Source organism: Cupressus sempervirens, chromosome 5 (genome assembly GCF_028749045.1).
Source record: "Cupressus sempervirens isolate cs-2001-9-10 chromosome 5, ASM2874904v1, whole genome shotgun sequence".
Taxonomy (NCBI): domain Eukaryota; kingdom Viridiplantae; phylum Streptophyta; class Pinopsida; order Cupressales; family Cupressaceae; genus Cupressus; species Cupressus sempervirens.
In genome coordinates this window covers 382,962,796-382,983,871 of record NC_143122.1, presented here as the reverse complement: position 1 = coordinate 382,983,871, position 21,076 = coordinate 382,962,796, and the positions used below count along the sequence as shown (strand labels likewise).

Below are 21,076 nucleotides of genomic sequence, written 5' to 3'. Positions count from 1 at the left end.
GTAAACATGTTGTGTTCTAATGTGAAGAAGATTGTTGGGAATCCCTTTCCTATTGTGGTTGGTCAATATTCATGTGCTTCTAGATCAGATGCACATAATTTGGTAAAGAGCTTTGAAAAAAACATTAAATTGTTATACTATGAGGTACTTAGGCCTCATTATGATCCAATTAACTTTGTAAGAGATAACTTCAAGTTGGGATATACGTACAGGCATGTTTTAGATATTGAAGACTTCTGGTCTAGGTGTCTTAACAAGTACCAAAATTGGGAGAGGTTTTGGTCATTTTTAACCATTAATGAGATTAAATTTTATAATGATTTTGTTGATATTTCTAACCTTGCAAATGATGGAACCTACTTGCACCCCACATCTTACAAGAAAATCAAACGCACCCCAATTTTGTCTACCCCACCTATAAATCTAGTTATTGACACTATGGAGGTTCTTATATAGGGGACAATCAAGAGAAAAGACAAATGGGTGGAATAGACCCAAGTGAGGAAGAAGAGGATTGGAAGCACTAGTTCTACAGGTGGAGTATCAAATGGAGTTGCCCAGTCAATAAAAGCAACAAAAGCATAAATACTACATTGACATTTTTAGGGCCACTATTGTCCATTGGCCAAGGTGGAGACCATCCTCTAGAAAAGAATGTGCCACTCACTCCTACCCATGAAGCTAGCTCTGTTCTGAACATCAAGAAGGGTGGAGAGAAGTAAGATGATAAGGATAAGGGGAAAGACTAAGAAAAATTAGAGGCCAAGCCATCTTCTCCTATCCAAGTCATCAATTTGGATAGCAACACTAACCCCATGGATGGTCAGGAACATGATGCATCTTAGTAAGGGTATACCTTATCCCTTTTGGTAACTAAGGTTGATGCCTTCCCTATTGCTTCTCAGAGAACACCAACTCCATTAATCCTAAGGAAACTATTTGATCCTACTCTATTCTAGTCTACTATAAATTTCCTTTCTGTAGAGTCATAGCTCAAAGAGACCATTGATAGGAAGAAGAGGAGATATGAGGAAGTAGCTTCATCGATGCATTTGATCACATAAGTCACCTCCTCTCAGTCATCCAAGAAGATGAAGATGTAGAAGACAATTGCTACATTGGCTATGGCTTCAACGACTAGCCATATGCTAGTTGATATTTTTGAGCCACAGAAAGAAGAAAAATTTAATGAGCTCTCAAAATATTATTTCCATATTAGAATGGTAGATCTTGACATCCGAGTTCACAACTCTATGGTGAACATGTGGAAGTCTAACAATGAGAAAATTGAAGATAAGTTGAAAGAGCTTAGAGTAGAGAAGGAAATTATGAAATCCTCAAATAGAAAATTTGTGGAAAGCATAAGGTTTGCATTAGCGAGCACTTTGTCAAGTCAATTTTACATGAATGCAAAGGAGAATAAAAAGCTACTCCTAAAGTTGCAACAAAAAAGGCAATTTAGGCAAGTTGGTTGAGCATGGGTAGGTCAGATCAAGGCTTAAGGTCCCTTACTAGTAGAAAACTTGGGAAGCCTAGTGTTGGTTGCTCACAAGCTTAGGAAAGTAGCTTCAAATCATTAGGAAACCATATAGAAGGTAGCAGACAAGCTGACAGAGAAATTGACCCTTCTACAAGAAGTAATAGACATGAAGACAAATGTGGTCATTGCTCATGGGATCCTTAAGATAGGCAAGGAGTCACTGTGTCACAAGAAATAATCCTTGGAGTTTTTTATAGAAAGCTCCATGAGATCTACAAATGAGCTCAAGGATGTGTATGACCTAGTGCAAAAGCTCACTAAAAAGTTGTTTCAATATCTGAAGATATTGCAAACAAAGTCCTTTGTTTCCACTAATTACAAGCTCATGGATATTGAGAGAATGAAATCAAAGTTCTTGGCATTTGTTGATGAATTTTTTGACCCACTCAACTTCCAAGTGTCCAAGAATTGATAACTCTTAGTAGTGGACATGATCATAAGGAGAGAAATGGAGAAATTCAAGTCAACAGTGGCTAGAATAGATGACTTAACAGATATGCATGACTACTAGATGGTCCAAGCCAACATCATCATCATTCTAGATGTTGAAGACCTGGACAAAGTAACCAAAGCCATGAAAGATTATAGAGCTAAATCAATTTGCTCCTAAGAAGGCATGATGTTTTGATGCTTTTCTAGACATCTCTCATTCTTCCCCTTGTCTTTCTCTTTGTATCTATTCATGGCATTTTTTTAGTCTCTATAACAAATAATGATTCAAGCTTGTTCTATTTTTAGTTGATTCTATTCAGAGATATTGTATAGAGTGCTACACTTAGCTAACTAGAACATCCTCCGCTTCACTTCCCTTTAGGCTTTACCAAGGATTTTCTCTAATCGTTCAATGCTTTTATTCAATTGGGTTGAACAGAGGTCTAGTAAAAAGAAACACTTTATATATTAGATCATGTGGCACTCCCATCCTTAATTTAGGGAATGTGTTTATCAGTGGTGGAATATTGAGGTCCAAGGTACTGATATGTTTCAAATAGCTAGAAAACTAGATAATATTAGAAGGGAGGTGGTGGGATGGAACAAGTCTTCCTTCGATGACAATTTTAAGTAAAATAAATAAATTGATGAAAAAACTTGAAGGGATTCAAGAGAGTATGGTGAAGGGAGTTCTCTAGTGATGATTATCCTTGTTTCCCAAGCTTCAGCTACTAGCCCTTCTCAAAGTTTGCTCCTCTACTTCATCCTCTTCTCCAAGTTGGATGATTATCCTCCCTCCCAATTTAAGACACCACAAGACCCCCTACTTATACCCAACTAAGCCACAAGTCGGCCTAGTATTTTACAAATTAAATAAACCCTTCCATTAAATTAACATTTAAGCTACAAGTAAGCTTACAACATAAATTAAATACAAATAATCAAATTAAATTCCAAGGTCAAATCACACTAGAAACCGATCACAAACAACTCAGGCAAAGCAAAAACCAAGACATGACCAAGTATCAAAAAAACTACTATCGAGTATCAACAAAACTACCAAACATAACTGAGCTTACACAAGCATTGTCAAGCATCAGTATGTGTTGAGTCCTCCAACAATCAAGCCCCTTTATTGATCGAGCTACTCGATCAACACAACAACCATGTATACTCGAGCCATGCAATATAAGTTAGGCTTCTAGTGTATGCCAAGTACCTTCACCAATGGAATGCCACCAAGAAATGACCAAGTATTGTTACTCCAACCGAGTATCTCATTTAACACTGCAACCAAAACTACTCAGTAATGACCAAGCCACATTCTTTAACCAAGTTCCCTAACTTCAAGACTAAAGCACTCCAACATGTAGAATTTCCAACTACCCCAAGATGCTCCTGCATTAGACGCCCCACGTGCGAAAAAGATGTTCTTAGCAGTAGCAAGAACATCTTCTGGGATTCAACACATAAATCCCAAACTGGTTCTTTACATAAATGTTCTCCAAGTCTTCAACTTGTACATTCTTTCCCTTGTTCAACTTTTTCTTCTTCACATCTCCACGTTGACCTCTAACCCTCTCAAAATCCTTTAGCTCAACTCTACTACTAATAATTAGGTTCCTCCTACCAAGTTCTTCATTCTATAAAGGAATTAGGGAATGCTTCCTGCCACCTTTCTCAATAGTAATGAAATTCATTGCATAATCATGCATAGCCTTGCAATCATACTACCAAGCTCTACCAAGCAATCTGTGACAACTACTCATGTCCACAATATCACACAACGCTTGATCCTTATACTGCCCAATTTGAAAATCAAAAAGACATTGCACCCTCACTTCTAAAGCATGTTCATTTTTGAACCAACCAATACATAATCACATTACATACTTCACCACTAGACTTACAATGAGTCTTGAACAAATTACTCCTCTGACAAGATTACAGTATCCTCTAACCGATCAATACTCATCGAGCTAGTAAATTCTCTCCTTGCTTAGGTTCACTGATATGGTTTTCACCCTCATTCACAAAAATAGCTCTTCTGTCACCAGCATTAGCAAATTCATAAGGTTTATGTCCTTCTTCATGACATCTTAAACTCACCTCTACATGTCCTTCTTTTCTATCAATATGTTTTGGTTCATCTTCAACACTCGATTTAGCCTTTTCATAGTAGTCCCACTTCTCCTTCCCTTAGGAACTACCTTGATTCTTCCTCTTGAAATTATCTTTTTCCTTTAGGGCATAATGATAAGAATCCTCAACCAAAATAATATTCAACATATAGACCTCATCCTGAATATTGAATCTCAAGCCATTAATATATCTAGCCACCTTCTCCTTAAATAGTTCTCTATGTCCAGACTGAATAGTCAACTTGTAAAACTCCTATGTATAATCTTTCATAGTCATATCTTTCTACTTCAAATTATAAAATTTCTTAAACTACTCAAGTTCATGATCAACAAGAATGAACTTAGCCTTTAATTTAGTCACCATCAATCTCAATCTAGTGATCTTTATATCACCTTCCTCTTCTCTCTCTCATTGCAATTCTTCCCACCAAAGAGCAACATGTCCCTTCAGCTTAGTTGCTGTCAACCTCACTCTAAGAAGATCTCCAATATCCTCTAACTCAAAGTAATCTTCTAATTCACCAATCCAATCAATCAGGTCTTCAAAATTCAAAGTACCTAAAAAATTAGAAACCTCCATCTTATGTTTCAGCTTTAACTAAGATCCAGGTCTAGCAAACTGACCAGGCCTATCTCCCATAGGTCTCTCTACACAATCAGTTTTGTCATCGCCACTCGCTCCAACAACCTTAAAGTCTTCAAAAATTTCCTCACAACCGTCTTTAGTACCCACATGACAAGGGACACCACCTATAGAACTTATGATCTCAATGATCATAGTACTCTTCATCAACGCCATCTTACATATGAATTTAACTTTAATCTTCTTTGAGACCCTTTCTTCCACATCATCATAAAGATCTTCAATTTCCCTATAGTCCAATTATCTTGGAGTAATCTTCCAAGATTTTTGCAAATCCTCCACAACAAATCAATCAGATCCAACCTTCAATCAGATAATCTTCACCCAAATTCCTGATGCCAATTGCCTTAGCTTCAGTGATATGTCTACACGCTCAGGAAAACCTTCACTCTACTATCAACTTATGCAATGAAAGGTAGGAGAATCCAAAAGAGATGTCCTAGCCCCTAACAAATAACCACACAACAAAAATAATATAACAATACAAGATCTGATATCAATTACAACACTTTTTTCATAAAATAATTGTTTACATGCAATGTGATAGGCTATAAGGCCTTCTAGGTGTTGGTTAAATATAATAACAATTAGAAAATAGTTCTACAAAATCCCTCAAGATCCAACCCAAACCCTAGACAGTGCATATCCAAGGTAGAAACCTCCAAGGAAGATCCAAACTTGTGCTTGCAATCCCACCAAGCAATCTCCTTGTTTTCCAAGCCCCAACTATTAGTCCTTCTCAAAGATCACGCCTCTACTTCATCCTCTTCTCCAAGCTGGATGATTATCCCTAACTTAAGACACCATAAGACCCCATACTTATACCCAACTAAGCCACAAGTCAACCAAGTATGTCACAAATTAAATAAACACTTGCATTAAATGCACATTTGAGCTACAAGTCGGCTTACAACAAAAATTAAATACAGACAGCCAAATTAAATGCCAAGGTCAATTCACACTAGAAACTAATCATAGACAACTCAAGAAAATTAGAAACCAAGACATGATTGAGCATTAGAAAAACCACTGTCAAGTATTAACAAAACCACCAAACATAACCAATCTCACACAAGCATTATCAAGCATCAATATGTACAGAGCCCTCTAGTAATCGACCCCCTTTATTGACCAAGCTACTTGGTCAACACAACAACCAAGTATAACTGAGCTTCTAGTGTATGTCAAGTACCTTCACTAGCTAAATAACACTAGGAAATGACCAAGTAATGCTACTCCAACAAAGTATCTCGGTTAACACTACAACTACAACTACTTAGTGATTATTGAGCCACACTTATTTCCTTGACCAAGTCCCCTAACTCTAAGTCCAAAGCACTCTAACATGCAAGATCGCTAACTACCCTAGGATGCTCCTACATCAGACACCATATGTGTGACAAAAGTGTTCTTAGTAGCTAGAAGAACATCTTTTGGGGTTCAACACATAAATCCCAAATTGGTTCTTCACATACATGTCCTCCAAGTCTTCAACTTGTACATTCTTTCCCTTGTTCTACTTTTTCTTCTTCACATCCATCCTCGATGTGATATAGGTTTTCTTTCCACACCGACCTATAACCCTCTCAAAATCCTTTAGCTCAACTCGAGTGCCAATACTGATGTCCCTCCTATCAAGTTCTTCATTCTACAAAGGAATCATGGAATGATTCCTACCACCTTTCTCAATAGTAATCACATTCTTGACATAATCATGCATAACCCTACGATCATACTACCATGGTCTACCAAGCAATGTGTGACAACTACCCATGTCCATAATATCACACAACTAATCCTTATATTGCCCAATCTAAAAATCAACAAGATATTGCTCCCTCACTTCTAAGGCATATTCATTTTGCAACCAACCCTATAATGACAAGGATATCTCACTCTTCTAAAACCAAGTTTTTGAACCATCTCCTTAGCAACAAGGTTTTAAGTACTACCATTATCCATAATCACATTACAGACTTTACAACCAGGCTTACAATGAGTGTTTAACAAAATACTCCTTTGACAAGATTCTATTGTCCTCTAATCGGTCAGTACTCACCAAGCCAATAAATTTTATCCTTTCTTAGGTTCATTGATATGGTTTTAAGCCTCATTCATAACAATGACTCTTCTATCACTAGCCTTAGGACATTCATAAGCTCTACATCCTTCTTCATGAAATCTAACACAAGTACCCTTAAAATCACCTCTACATGTCCTTCTCTTCTGATCAATATGTTTTGGTTCATCTTTTGCAGTTGATTTAGCCTTTGCCAAGTAGTCTTGCTTCTCATTCCCTAGGGAACTACCTTGATTCTTCCTTTTCAACCCGTCTTCTGCCTTGAAAGCATACTGATAAACATCCTCAATCAAAGTAATATTCAACATACCAACATCATCCTGAATATTGAATCTCAAACCGTTAATATATCTAGCCACCTTCTCCTTAGACAATTCTCTATGTCTAGACCGAATAGTCAACTTGTAAAACTCCTCTATATAATCTTTCACAATCATATCTTTCTGCTTCAGATTTTGTAATCTCTTAAACAACTCAAGTTCATAATAATTAGGAATGAACTTAGCCTTTAATTTAGTCACCATCAATCTCCATCTAGTGATCTTCATTTCACCTTCCTCTTCTCTATCTCACTACAATTCTTTCCACCAAAGAGAAACATGTCCCTTTAGCTTCATTTGTGCCAACCTCACTTTGAGCAGATCTCCAACATCCTCTAACTTAGAGTAGTCTTCTAATTCACCAATCCAATCAATCAGGTCTTTAGGATTTAAAGTACCTAAATAATTGGAAACCTCAATCTTATACTTCAACTTTAATTGAGATCCAGGTCCAACCCTATCTCCCATAGGTCTCTCCACATGATTAGTTTTGTCCTCACCACTTGATCCAAAAACCTCAAAGTCTTCAACATCTTCCTCATAACCATCTTCAATACCCACATGCTAAGGTACACCATCTATAACACTTATGATCTCAAGAATCACATCACTTTTCGTCATCGCCATCTCAGATATAAATTCAACTTTAATCTTCTCTGAGATCCTTGCTTCCACAACATCATAGAGATCTTCAATCACCCTAGGGTCTAATTGTCTCAAAGGCATCTTCCAAGATTTTTGCAAATCCTCTATAAAAAGTCAACCAGATTCAACCTTCGATCAGATAATCTTCACCCCAAGTATTAGTGCAAACTTCCTCAGCTTCAACGATCTATCCACATAGTTAGGAAAACCTTTGCTCTAATACCATCTGATGTAGTGTAAGGTTGGAGAATCCCAAAAGAGATGTCCTAGCCCCCAAAAAATAACCACACACTGGAAACACTACAACAATGCAAGATCTGATATCAATTACAACACTTTATTCATAAAATAATTGTTTAAATGCAATGTGACCGGTTGTAAGGCCTTCTGGGGTTTGGCTAAATATAATAGCAATTACAAAAATAGTTCTACAAGATCTCTCAAGATCCAACCCAAACCCTAGCTAGTGTAGATCCACACTTTGGTAGAAACCTCCAACAAAGATCTAAACTTGTGCTCTCAAGACCACCAAGCAATCTTTTTGTTTCCCAAGCCTAAGCTACTAGCCCTTCTCAAAGTTTGTTCCTCTACTTCATCCTCTTCTCCAAGCTGGATGAGTATCCTCCCTCCTGACTTAAGACACCATAAGACCCCCTACTTATACCCAACTAAGCCACGGGTCACCCTAGTATATTAAAAATTAAATAAACCTTTGCATTAAATGCACATTTAAGCCACAAGTTGGCTTACAATAGAAAAAAATACATACAACCAAATTAAATGCCAAGGTAGGCTCACACTAGAAACTAATCACAAACAACTCAGGAAAAGTAAAAACCAAGATATGATCGAACATTAGAAAAACCATTGCTGAGTATTAGCCAAACCAAGAGACATAACTAAGCTCACACAAGCATTATTAAGCATCAGTATGTGCTGAGTCCTCCAACAATTGAGCCCCTTTATTGATTGACCTACTCAATCAACACAACAACCAAGTATAATCGAGCCATGCAGTATAAGCTGAGATCCAAGTGTATGCCGAGTACCTTCACCAACAAAATGCCATTGGGAAATGAGAAAGTAGTGCTACTCCAACCGAGTACCTTGATTAATGGTACAACCAAAACTACTTAGTAATGATCAAGCCACACTTCTTTCTTTGACTAATTCCCTTAACTAAAAGGCCAAAACACTCCAACATGTAAGATAGCCAACTACGTCCCTAGGATGTTCTTGCATCACTTATCAATGAGATGAAAGTAAGGATAATGAGATTGGATTAGAGTATATAGGAAAGATGTTTTCCTTGGTTATATATCATAGTGATGATCCATGTATTTCTATGAATGGTGATATGATGCAAGCTTGAATGCTGGATAATCAAAGTAGAGTAGAGATTAGTTTGGTAGATAGAGTTAAGATTTAAAGGAATTGTATTGGAAAATATGTTGTAGATCAACTAGTTCAGTATTTCATATATCTTATCCTAAAGTGTTTATCTTTAGAGTTGTTGGAACAATTTAGATAATGGGTCTAGTTGTTTCCTTATTAACCTTTAACAGGGTAAGAATCTTCCCATAAGGGTCCAAGGTTTCCTAATAGAGATCTCTCCTTTAATAGGGATTATTCTACTGAATGCATTATAGTAATTAGTTCCTAATAGACTCGCATCCTTTCACAAGGAACATTTTTATTAGTACATTATCTTTTGGGTGACATCCCCACTAGGGTTTTCTCTTGGATCGAGGGTTTATAGTGAAAGAATTATTGTGTAATTATTAACGACTTATCTCTTGTTAGGCTTCATTGTTTTTATTATTGAAGTTGGACTTAAGTTTATTTTTTCACAACTAATTCAAGTGTGGACTTTACTTCTTAACAAATTGTATGCTGCAAATGTTGAATTTGTAACTAAGGATGTAGGAAATCTCAAAAAATGCAGTGGATCTACCAAAACCACATCATGGATCCATGGATGTAAGTGTGCACCAAAGAAGAAGAAGAAGAAGATAATGAATGCCACAATATAAATCTCCTCGCCTGATGATCAATAAGGCACTAGATCTTGAAGATGAAATGCTCACAAAGGATCCTTGAATCTTGGAAACACTTTGAATGCTTGAAATGCCTTAGGAAACATGCTTGCTTGAGTTCTTAAAATCTCTTGAGATCTTATATTCATGTGTGTGGATGATAGTGGATATGAAAATGAGGTTCTTATGCCTCCTTTTATGATGGTTTTCAAGTGCAAAAAAAAGAAAGTTGATGAGGTCAACTAATTTTTTAAATTTGAGTCCCTAAGAAAAAATTAGCCCCAGGACAAAAAATTCTCAGGTAAAGGAGGACTTGGTCGATCTATACAAGGTTAGGTTGATTGGGTCAACCTACACCTGTATAAGTTGATTGGATCAACCTACACCTATATAGGTTGACTGTATTGACCTATACTAGGTTTATCCTCAAAAGGGTTAACCCCCAGTCTCAAACAAGACAAATAAAACTAGAAGAAAAGGAACTAAGTGAGAGAAATAGTTGATTGAGCACAAATACATCCATGGTCTATAAAATAACTAAAGGGTGGGAGCTAGTGTTAGAGAAAAAGGTTAATTTAATTTCATTAATTAGATTACCTTTTCTCCCTTCTTAAGATTTCACTTTATACAGTTTTTTGTATTCTCTATTTGATAATGTTGGAATACTTTTAGAATAACTGAGAGGGTGGGGGTGAATCAGTTATGCAAGGTATAGATGTATAAATAAAACTTTTCATAGCTTAGTGAATACATAAAAACATTTATACTCATGCATGCATCCACAAGATTATGCAATCACTAAAAACTTGTAGGTTACTGTCAAATCAACTTGCAGAAATGTAAAGCATGAAACATAGCAGATTCATCAACACACTTGACACAATGATTTATGTAGAAACCCAATTTGAGAAATACCACCAGTAACATGCTACTCCTTTCACTCTTTTGAAGTGATGCCTTGTCAAAGGCCAACCCTGTTAAAGGTTACAATACACACTGTTAAATGTAACCCTATTAAAGGATTTCAATCACCATGTTAGGAGTGAGCCTTGTTAGAGGACTTTAGACCATTTAGGAGTGAGCCTTGTTAGAGGACTTTAGACCATTCACTTGAAATGTCACCCAGTTAAAGGATTTACAAATGACTATTAGGTCAACCTTAATCCAAAGGATTTACCCTAGACTGATACAATTGTTAGAGAGTAACAATAAGGCTTTGATTTGATACAACTGACAACTTCGCTTGTAGATTACAGATCTCTATTTAGTCCTCAATTCTGCTTGGCCTTCATTCTTTGCAGCTCTGATAGCTTGTTCACCCTTCAAGCATTCATCTCCTTAAGCCTTCTTGCTTAACATGCCATTGCAGACTCTTCTCTTAGGTCACTTGATGAAGAAAAACCCTTGAATCCTTGTCTCCCTTAGATTCTCGCACATGACAACCTTGCATCATGACCAACCATTCCTATAAATAAGAAATTAAGATATTTTTCTGCTTATTCTCCATTGTCCAATTTAGGGTTCATATGGATTAGTTAGGATATAATGTATCTACCCCATATCTCATATCTCTTCTAGAAACTTCTCCTAGAATCCATTTTGAATTTGCCTAAAAATAGTTTACCTTGAAATTTGTGTCACTAGCTCATCAACCTTGTCTTCCACCTGGTTCATACAATCTAAGAAGACAAACTTGTCAGCTCAAATTCATTGAATCCATGATCTTTTAAATAATGTAGCAACTTGACATTATCAATGTTCTAATGCTCAGCACATACTACATTTCTCGGCATCCACTATGAAATTACTCGGCATAAACTAAAGTTTACGGGTGCTTGGCATCAACTAAACTTTACTCGACATCTAATGTTTTGCTCAACATACACTAGAATGAACTTTTACTCAGCTCCAACTAATTTTTTGCTCGGCTTGTACTGAGTTTTCTCAACAACTACTATCCACTCAGTCAAGCTTAGTAAACAAATTTTGTGTAACATGTTCTTCTAATCTTTCTTAGTATAACCAACCTTTGTAACCTTAAGTAGATTATCAATACAGCATGTCATCACTGTCTTAACTGATCCTTGTACTTCATTACACAATCATAACTCAACCTTTCCTTCAAGTGCTATTGTTACATCTTTTGATCAAATCCTCTTCATTAATCAAATAAGTGATAGTTCTTGAATCTTATAAGCAGTTGTCTTACCAACAAATAATAGGTTTGATATCAGTAACAAAACAATGATTGAAAAAAAATATTTGCTTCAACAATCTTCCTCTTTCAATCTAGTTTCAACAATCTCTCAAAAATGATCTTTTCAATCAGATCTCAATAAATAATTAATTAGTAATTATAAATAGCTTTTACCTTTAGGTTATCCATTGTAACTTTTAGGTTACCTTTTTCGGGTTTCAATCTCCTTTTATAAGGATTGATCTCTTTGTAATTCTACATGTTTTCTTTATCTGAGAATACAATTTGTATGTTTTTAGAGCAAACCCTTGCCTCCTCTTGTCTTTTTCTTCTCTGTGATAGGTTTTCTACATGTAGGTATTTGATGGCTTTGTGGATTTGATTTGCGTATTTGCTCAAATCCTTCATGGAATTAGAACTAGATTTGCTATAGTTTGTTCAGTATTTGGAGAAAAGGGGAGAATGAGCATTTGATAGATTAGATCTAGACTTTTGTAGGTATTTCCTAAGAAAATGGGGGATCACTAATTTTTACAGCAGTTTGAGGTCAAATGGACTTCACAGATGGATCCAAAAGGCATTAAAACCCCTATTTACATATAAAGTTCATCCATTTTGGACAACATTGATCCAAGAAGATTTTTTATTTACCTAGAAGGTTGTACGGCCTCCTACATGCTCTCCAAGATGACTTAAAAAAATAAAAAAATAAAAGGGTCACGAGCCATTTTCTAGCATGTAGCCCCTTTTTCTTGCACCAAGCAGTGCTTTTTGACATTATCGAATGACTGTCGGCCGCAAAAAACTCCAAACATCGTTGTTTTCTAGCCTGTCACCTTTTTTCAACTCCCACTACTATTTTGCGGTCATCATCCTCAATTCCCAAACATCGCCATTGATTCTTGTCCTCTAACACACCACCATAGCCTCAACTCCGCTAGTGGTGCCACCACCTACATCTACTGCTTCGCCACCCTCCAACCCCTTTGCCTCCTCCGCCCACATGGCACAATAGGCACTTGCCATGTGGCACTGGTGCCACTTTAGCACCTTCCATGTGTCAGGTGCCACATCATTCTTTTTTGGGCCCACTACCATGTGGCAGTCTTTTTTTGCTGCAACAGACCCTAGGCCATCAAATTTAAAGTAGTAAAATGCTGACTTTAGCACTACATCAACACTCCTGCATGCCCTTCAGGTTCTTTTTTGACCTACTATTGGTTTTTTGGCTATAACTTGAGCATACTAAGGTTTTTTTCTCGATCCAGAAGAAGTGCTAGAAAGCTGGTTTGGTTTCCTTTTTGGGTACTCAAATTTGGATGTTTAGTTTTTCACTCCGAAGGGCATATCTTGAGCGTCTCATCTCTATTTTTCAAAAAAGTTATATTTTTGGAAATTTGGTTCAATACTCTTTTCAGAAATGCTAGTTTTTCTTCCAGATTCTACTCCATGCTCTTTCTATCATGTTTTTTGCTTTATTGCAATATGATGGGTATCTTGGGTGTTTCAATTCTGAGGATTGTTTTCGTGGTATGAAATCTCTTCTTTTGGGTTGTACTATCTATTGTAACAACTCTTTGCCCTTTCTGATCATTTTTTATATCATTTGTAAGCATGTTTATGCAAATACACTGTGATAAAGTGCCACTCCTTACATTTTCAAGATCTTTTTTTTCATTGTGACTTATTGTACTCTATTTTTGGGATCTTTTTTATTATTATGACTTATTGTACTCTATTTTTTGGATCTTATTTTTCATTGTGACTTATTGTACTCACACTACATTATAAAGTGCCATAAGGGATAGTTGTTTTCCTTTTAGAGCCATCTTCCTTTGTCAAGTGAGTGCCTCTGTCACAACGTTAGTTGCATGATGTGTCAATGACACATGCCTTTATAGGTGTTTGTACCTCTTCCTCACTCTCAATGTTCTTGGTTCTTTTTGTTTTGCAAGAGATATTGGTCCACTTTCTCAGTTGCTTGTCACCTCACCTTTTTCTGCATTGGGGGGTTCTTTTGTTATTTCTCATGCTTACTTGGTTCGATGGAGTGAGCTATGTATTTAGTATTTGATCCAATGTACTAGGCAATTGCAGTGGTTGGATACCTATGCATTTCTGTCAGATGGATCATTTACCATATAGACACTCTTCTTTTTGTTCCTACTTTGGCTACAACCTTCCTTGGTTTGATTGATCAACTCTTCAGGCTTTGGTATTTTATGCCATCTGTATTTTTGAGTTTAGTTGTTTGCCTTTGTTTACCTCCTGATTTGATGCATATTATAGTCTTCTCTATCTAGTCAAGTTCTATTTCAGAGGAGGTTCTACAGATTAGCAGTATCTTTTTGACATAGTTTGTGACTTCTTCATGCTTCATTGATGATTCTTCATGATCGCTCTTTGTTCTTATTTTTTGGAACATTCCTTTAGTTGGAGGCTTCCGCAATCCTTCAATAGGTTTTCAACTATCTTTTTTTGGAGTAGAGTTTTTCCCACTAGGTTTCTCTATTTCTCCATTTCATAGAGATTTTTTTGTGATTGGGTACCTCATCTTGCCTTGTTATTGGGACCCAAGTTTGCTTTCAACCTTGCATTTTAGTTTCCTTGCTCTTTCTACATTGTTTGTAACTTCATTGTTGCTCATCTTAAGGGGGGGGGGGGGGGGGGGTTAGAGAAAAAGGTTTTTTTAATTTCATTAATTAAATTACCTTGTCCGCTTTCTTAAGATTTTGCTCTATGCACTTTTTTCATTCTCTATTTAATAATTACTTAGTAATTATTAAATAGCTTTTACCTTTAGGTTACCCTTTTCGGGTCTTGATCTCCTTTTATAAGGATTGATCTCTTTGTAATTCTACATCTTTTCTTTATCTAAGAATACAATTTTCATATTTTTAGAGCAAACCCTTACCTCCTCTTGTCTTTTTTTCTCTATGACAAGTTTTCTACATGCAGGTATTCAAGTGCTTCATGGATTTAATTTGTGTATTTGCTCAAATCCTTCAGCTAGAAGGTCTAAAATGATGGGTTCCTCGATTTTAAGATGACACATTTAGCCCCCACTTTAGAAAGAGTATGAGCTATCTCATACTCTTGATAAAGTAGACCAAAAATAAGAATTTATCTCATCAGGACTAAGGAGATAAATAAACTACCAATCCACTTGATAGATTTGAGTCTTCATCATATCCAAAATCATAACAATAGAAATGTCATTGAAAAGAGAAAAGAAAAAAGAGAAGAAGTTTAGTGAACTCACCCAATAAGGTTTGTATTCCTTATTGTGAACTACATGAAAAGGGTAGATTATTGTAAACTATGGTATTGAATGGTCTATAAAGTGTGTGTGTGTCATGCTAATCATTCCATAAAAAAGATTCATCCTCAAGGGAACTCCTTGTCCTAAAAGGGGAATCAAAATGACCTAGGCATAAGGATGTGTGTGTCCTTAAAGGATCAAAAACAATATCATGCTTCCCAAAATATCCATAGTCCAAAGAAGGAAAAATAAAGCAATACTTAGGCCTCCCAAACTATTAATAATCTAAAGAGAGATCAAAGCAAGGATTGGGCCTTTTAGACTATTAGTGATCCAATGAGGGATCCAAAAAGAACAATGAGGACCGAGGTCCTTGAATTATTGATAATTTGATAAATATCCAAAAAGTTGAAAAACCAACCATCAAAGTTTGTGTGTGTATGAGTGAGCAGAGTGTATTCTGCCATGTTAAATAAATTACAAATTCTTGAATAAGAGAAATAACTTTAAGAGAAGCATGAATCCACTAGAAACATTTTCACTATGAAATGCCCAAAGAGAACATTTCAAGGGAAATAAACACATGAGAAAAAGAGAGAGAATGAAATGGATCCATTCATTGAGGGGTCAGTATGATCATATGATAATATTTAATATCATATAAAGAATAAAATGTCATCATTCCCCAGAGGAAGTATAACTACAACACAATGGAGGAAAAACATGTAAGAGATATGAAGAAAAGTTTTTTTGGGTCGTCAACATAGACACCAAAAAGATTCGGTGTTACCATGTTGCAAGTACCCAAACAGACTACATGGGGTACATAAATGAACAATAGTACATATACAACATGAAATATAACACCTAGAAGGAGAGAGATACAAATAGAATAATGTGTATAGAAAGTTCAATTACTTTATCACCTTGCACTAATGGAGCAACAAGGATCATATAAATAAATATAGACAAAGCATATAAAAAAAGAACACAACACAAGGGAAACACAACAGAAGTACACAAAGAATACCCTATAGAGAATTCCACTTCAAGTGTGTCGCCTACCCCTCCAATCTCACTCTGTATTATTAGAGAAATGTGGGCAACTTGCAAGAGGGACAACATCCAAAATGGTAGGATCAATAACTAGATCCAAGCAAGGACTTTGCTGGAAGTCACTATGCTTGATACTGGGAGTATGTATTAATTGTTTAGATAATATGTTAGGAAAATAATAATACATAACAATATTTTTATATTCATCATCACTAACATGTGCATTATCATTAGAATTAATAACATCATCGTCAATAGTATCTTCCTCATAAATATTAATCACAAAAGAATCTAAGGCACAAGTAAAACCACAATGTTTATCCATTTACATGTTATTATTATGATTCACGTTGTCTAAAGGCTCAAGCATAGGTTGATGGAAGGAAGGAAAATGTTGAGGAGAGCATACAATTTGAGAAGCAAGAGTACACACCTTGGCCTTAGCTTGATGGTTACTATGGCATTGACAAGCATGTTGATTACAAAGAGTCTTATGAGATAAGATTGAAGGAAAGGATCAACTAACATAGGTTCCAAAGAGGGATCAACTATGGGTTGAGGAGTGTTATACAACGAAACAATAGGTGGAGTAGGTAAGATAGTTGTAGTAGGATCAACCTTAGGAATGCTATGCTCATGAATCTTATCTACCTTGTACTACCGATAGGATTGATAAAGATGACCGAGAGAAGTAGGTAGTTTTTGAGGGAGAAAAGGCCAATGTAAGTCTATTTTAGCACAATTGTGAGGATGCAAAGGTTTATAAAGATAATGATTAATGGTGAAAATTTCTTCATTCTATGGAAATTTAATGCATTTATGAATAGGAGAACATACAACTTGTATAGGAGAAAGTTGTGAGATACCAAGCTTAACTTGAAATTTATCGAAACTAGGAATGTCAAAAAAGGTAGTATCCACAACTTTACCATAAAGGATCATAGGAAGAGACATAGAACCTTGAGGGCAATAAAGGAAACCATTATAAGTTTGAATCTAAACGTTGTATGTGTCATAGGTGTCCTTATGCAATGATTTATTAAAAAGATGCTCTTTAGTGATAATATTCATAGAGGAAGAGGGATCAAATAAAACATCACAAGAAGGGATATGAGTAACCATAGAAGTATTATAGAGATTACCACCATGTGCTTTAATCTCTTAGAATGATCAAAGGTGATATAAAGTGAATGTGTAGGCTTGGGTGGAGGAAAAGTCAAAGGTTGAGGTTGATATTCAATATGATTAACCACATGATTAACTTCTTCCACCTTGTCATCATAAATGCTATTAGCAATAGGAGAAGAAGGTTAGTTAATGACATTTTCTAAATGTGAAGGTAAAGGATTGTTGTAAATTTGTAAGTTTTGATTAGGAGGTGAAACAATTTATTCATACTATTAACCTCAACACCAATAGATATATTATTAGAATCAATAAGGTTTTGAATAACATTTTATTTTAAAGCATAACACTTTTGAGTATCATGGGTAGGCTAACAATGGTATTGATAAAAAAACATTTTGATCAAATGCCTTAAGCATTGGTTTATTAGTATCAACAGGAGAAGTAGGAGGAAGTTTAATAATGTTAGCATTATCAACTTTGACATCACCACATGAAAAGGTTTAGATATAACAGTGTATTTATGATTAGGATAATACATAGAGGAAAAAGGAGTTGTACCTTTAGATGTAGCAGCAACTTGATCATCTACTATGTTTGTTTTCTTGTTGATTTTGATGTAGTTGTTAGGCTTGGAAAACTTGTTTTAATGAATGATGCCTTCACTCTTCTCAATAATAAAAGGAGCCATTGGAGCAGAGATCACAAGCTGGCTCACTTGTAATTGATAATGGTGATGCACTGCACATAGATGTGAGAAGGAAGTATACTTAGTAAGCATAATCTTATCTCTAATGTCTGATTGAGGAGAGTGACAAATTTTGATTGAAGAGTTGAGCTCAAATGATTAGATAGTGAAGTGGTGCATGCTTGATTTGATTCGATTGTCTCACTTCATGGAGAGTGGACTAGATTTGATTAGATAATTGATAAAGATTGATTGAGATGACTAAATAGATGAATTAGTGAGCTAGATAGAATGATTACTTTACTAAGTAGATTGAATAGTCACAAAAGGTGATTGATTAGTTAACATAATCAATTGGGTCTATCAAATTGAGACTTAATGTTAATTATAATTGGGAGAATAAATTGATTTAAATAGAATACAAAATTCTTTTAACTGTATGTGTTGAATATAAATTCATTTAGTATATTTATTTATGAGAAGAATAAACAAGAAAAATACCAAGGGAAAAGGCTTCATTAGCAATAGATCTAAGAAGACCTGGAATTTGATGGTTGTATTGGCCGTTTTTGCACTTTTGAACCCTATATGATAGGCTGAAAAATTGTAAGACCGTATGGATTGATAGGATAAATTTTTAGAGAACTGTCATTATGACAAGTAAAATTATTAATAAGCTGTCAATATTTATCATAGAAAATTTAATATTTTATTTTATAATATACATAAATGTGATTTGTAATGTGTAATATATATGTGTGATAAATATATATTATTTTATATTATACACGTTTCTATTTTTTGTTTGTTTTGTTTAATTATGTTTCTATTTTGACGATTGAATATTTATATTAATTTAGAATCTTGTTAAAAAAGAATATAATGAATTTTAAAAACATATACCATTTTACAATATTAGGTATGTATTTTTATATTATTTATTATATGATTATATTAATTTAAAAATCTCTTAAAGTAACATACATGAACGTAGAAACTTGCTTCTTTTATTTGAGATTTTTGTATATATTACTAATTCATAATTATAAGCTATTCATTAAGACTTTTGCATATACTCCTTTTTAATATTTATTATTTTCTAATTTATAAAATATTTAAATTTAAAGTATTGCTTACTTTTCTTAAAATAAAAAAAATGACAATCGATTTAAAAAATAAAAAACCATAAAATGAAAGGTATGGAAATTTTTGGCGGTGATTAAAAAACCATATGATAGGCTAGGGCAGCCATCAAATTCCAGGCCTGGGTCCAAGTACATATTTCTATAGTACATTTCCATAGGCAATTGATCACCCAACCAGATAGAGGGATGCAAGACCTATTTGATGAAACTCAGTTGTTGCCTATGCTACAGATGTAGGAATAGAGAAGCCTTAAAGCCAATTAGAGAGGAAATTTATTTGATTGTGGTGACTATGGTCCACATTCTCAACCAATTTGTTAGTGTTTGTGTTCCAAGTTCCTTCGTATTGGCTCTTGAAAATTATGGAATGGGTGTGTTGAATAGATGGGCCAAGGGAATGTGTTTGTGCCGCAATTTAGTGTTGCGAGGAAGTCATCCCAAAAAGATTGGTGCCATACATTGTGCTGCTCAAATGCGACAAGGGTTACAATGTTCTGAGCGCATAATTGATAATGTTTTTGCACAAATTTATTTATGGGTAGAAGGGGTGCGCATGCTATTTCTAAGAGATTTTCTTTCAAGCCTGGATAAGCATTGGGTGATTGCGTGAGAGGAAGACATACTTCCATTCTCACATCTGTTTTCTAAAAAAAAAGCTTATTATTTTCCAATTAATAATATTCATATTTAAGAATTTTGTTTCAAGACAAAACTAATGACGACTCTCCATGAATGTCATTTTTGATGGAAGTTGTACCCAAACTGTTGTCCCTCATTTTTTTTCTAGGTTTACGCAAAATGTTTGATCTTTGTAAATTTTCTTAATGCAGTATTGTGCTTGGACTAAATTGAAATTCGTGGTAAAAATTCTATTACTCAATGAAAAAATAGAAATTATTGATTGAAAATCAATTAACAATAAATAACTTTTGAACTCTAGTGTTATAATAACTTTTGTTTTAACAATTAAATATAGACCACCAAAATAATATAAATAATAATAACAATAATAAATCTAAACTTCAACCTATTATCTTAAAAAAAAAAAAAAACCTTACAAATTCTATCAATTTAAGACTAGAAATGATTCTTTACCATTTCTTATTAGTATTTTTTTTCAATATCTAATTTTTAATAATTATACATATATAAACCTTATGAGCCCTCTCCTCCGCTTTGAACTTCCTCCAGTGAATTTGATGCCCATCGCAGGAACCACTTTCTATTAAATTTAAGAAACACTATTAAAAATATAAATCCTAGTCAGCATTAACTAAAACTGAGAGAAAGAAGCCACGAAATGGTTGGAATCGCTCTGCCGTTTCCAAGTTTGGCTAGTTTTATTCCATATTAACTATTAATCAATTATTATAAATGAATTTAGATATGACACAAACAAGAAAACATAATCAAAGGGACCATTGTCTACGCCCTCTGAAATTCCCCATTTATTGTAATTCTTTATTGATCAAAAAATGTTAAATTCATTTTATTATAATTTTAAATTGTTTAATTTTAAATATTGAATTAATTAATAATTAATTAAATGAACAATTTTAGGTACTTTATAGACGTTGCCATTTAGTGGGAGTGGAAGACTAGTGAAAAATAACAAAAAAACAATTAAAATATCTCGGTACATTACAAATTTTAACAAGATTTTAAATCTATTTTCTATATATATTTTTTGATGGAGGTCATTCACAAACAAGTTTTAGTCCACGCTCAAGCATGCCCAAAACCTCTTCGACTAGGAGCCAAGGAGT

General features: G+C 34.7%; 1 pseudogene across 1 annotated transcript in view; it reads left to right on the top strand.

Moving 5' to 3' along the window:
• Positions 1 to 21,076, top strand: part of LOC149556373 (tryptophan decarboxylase 2-like) — a 377,028-nt pseudogene that overhangs the window by 272,447 nt on the left and 83,505 nt on the right. The gene's annotated exons all lie outside the window — the stretch shown is intronic.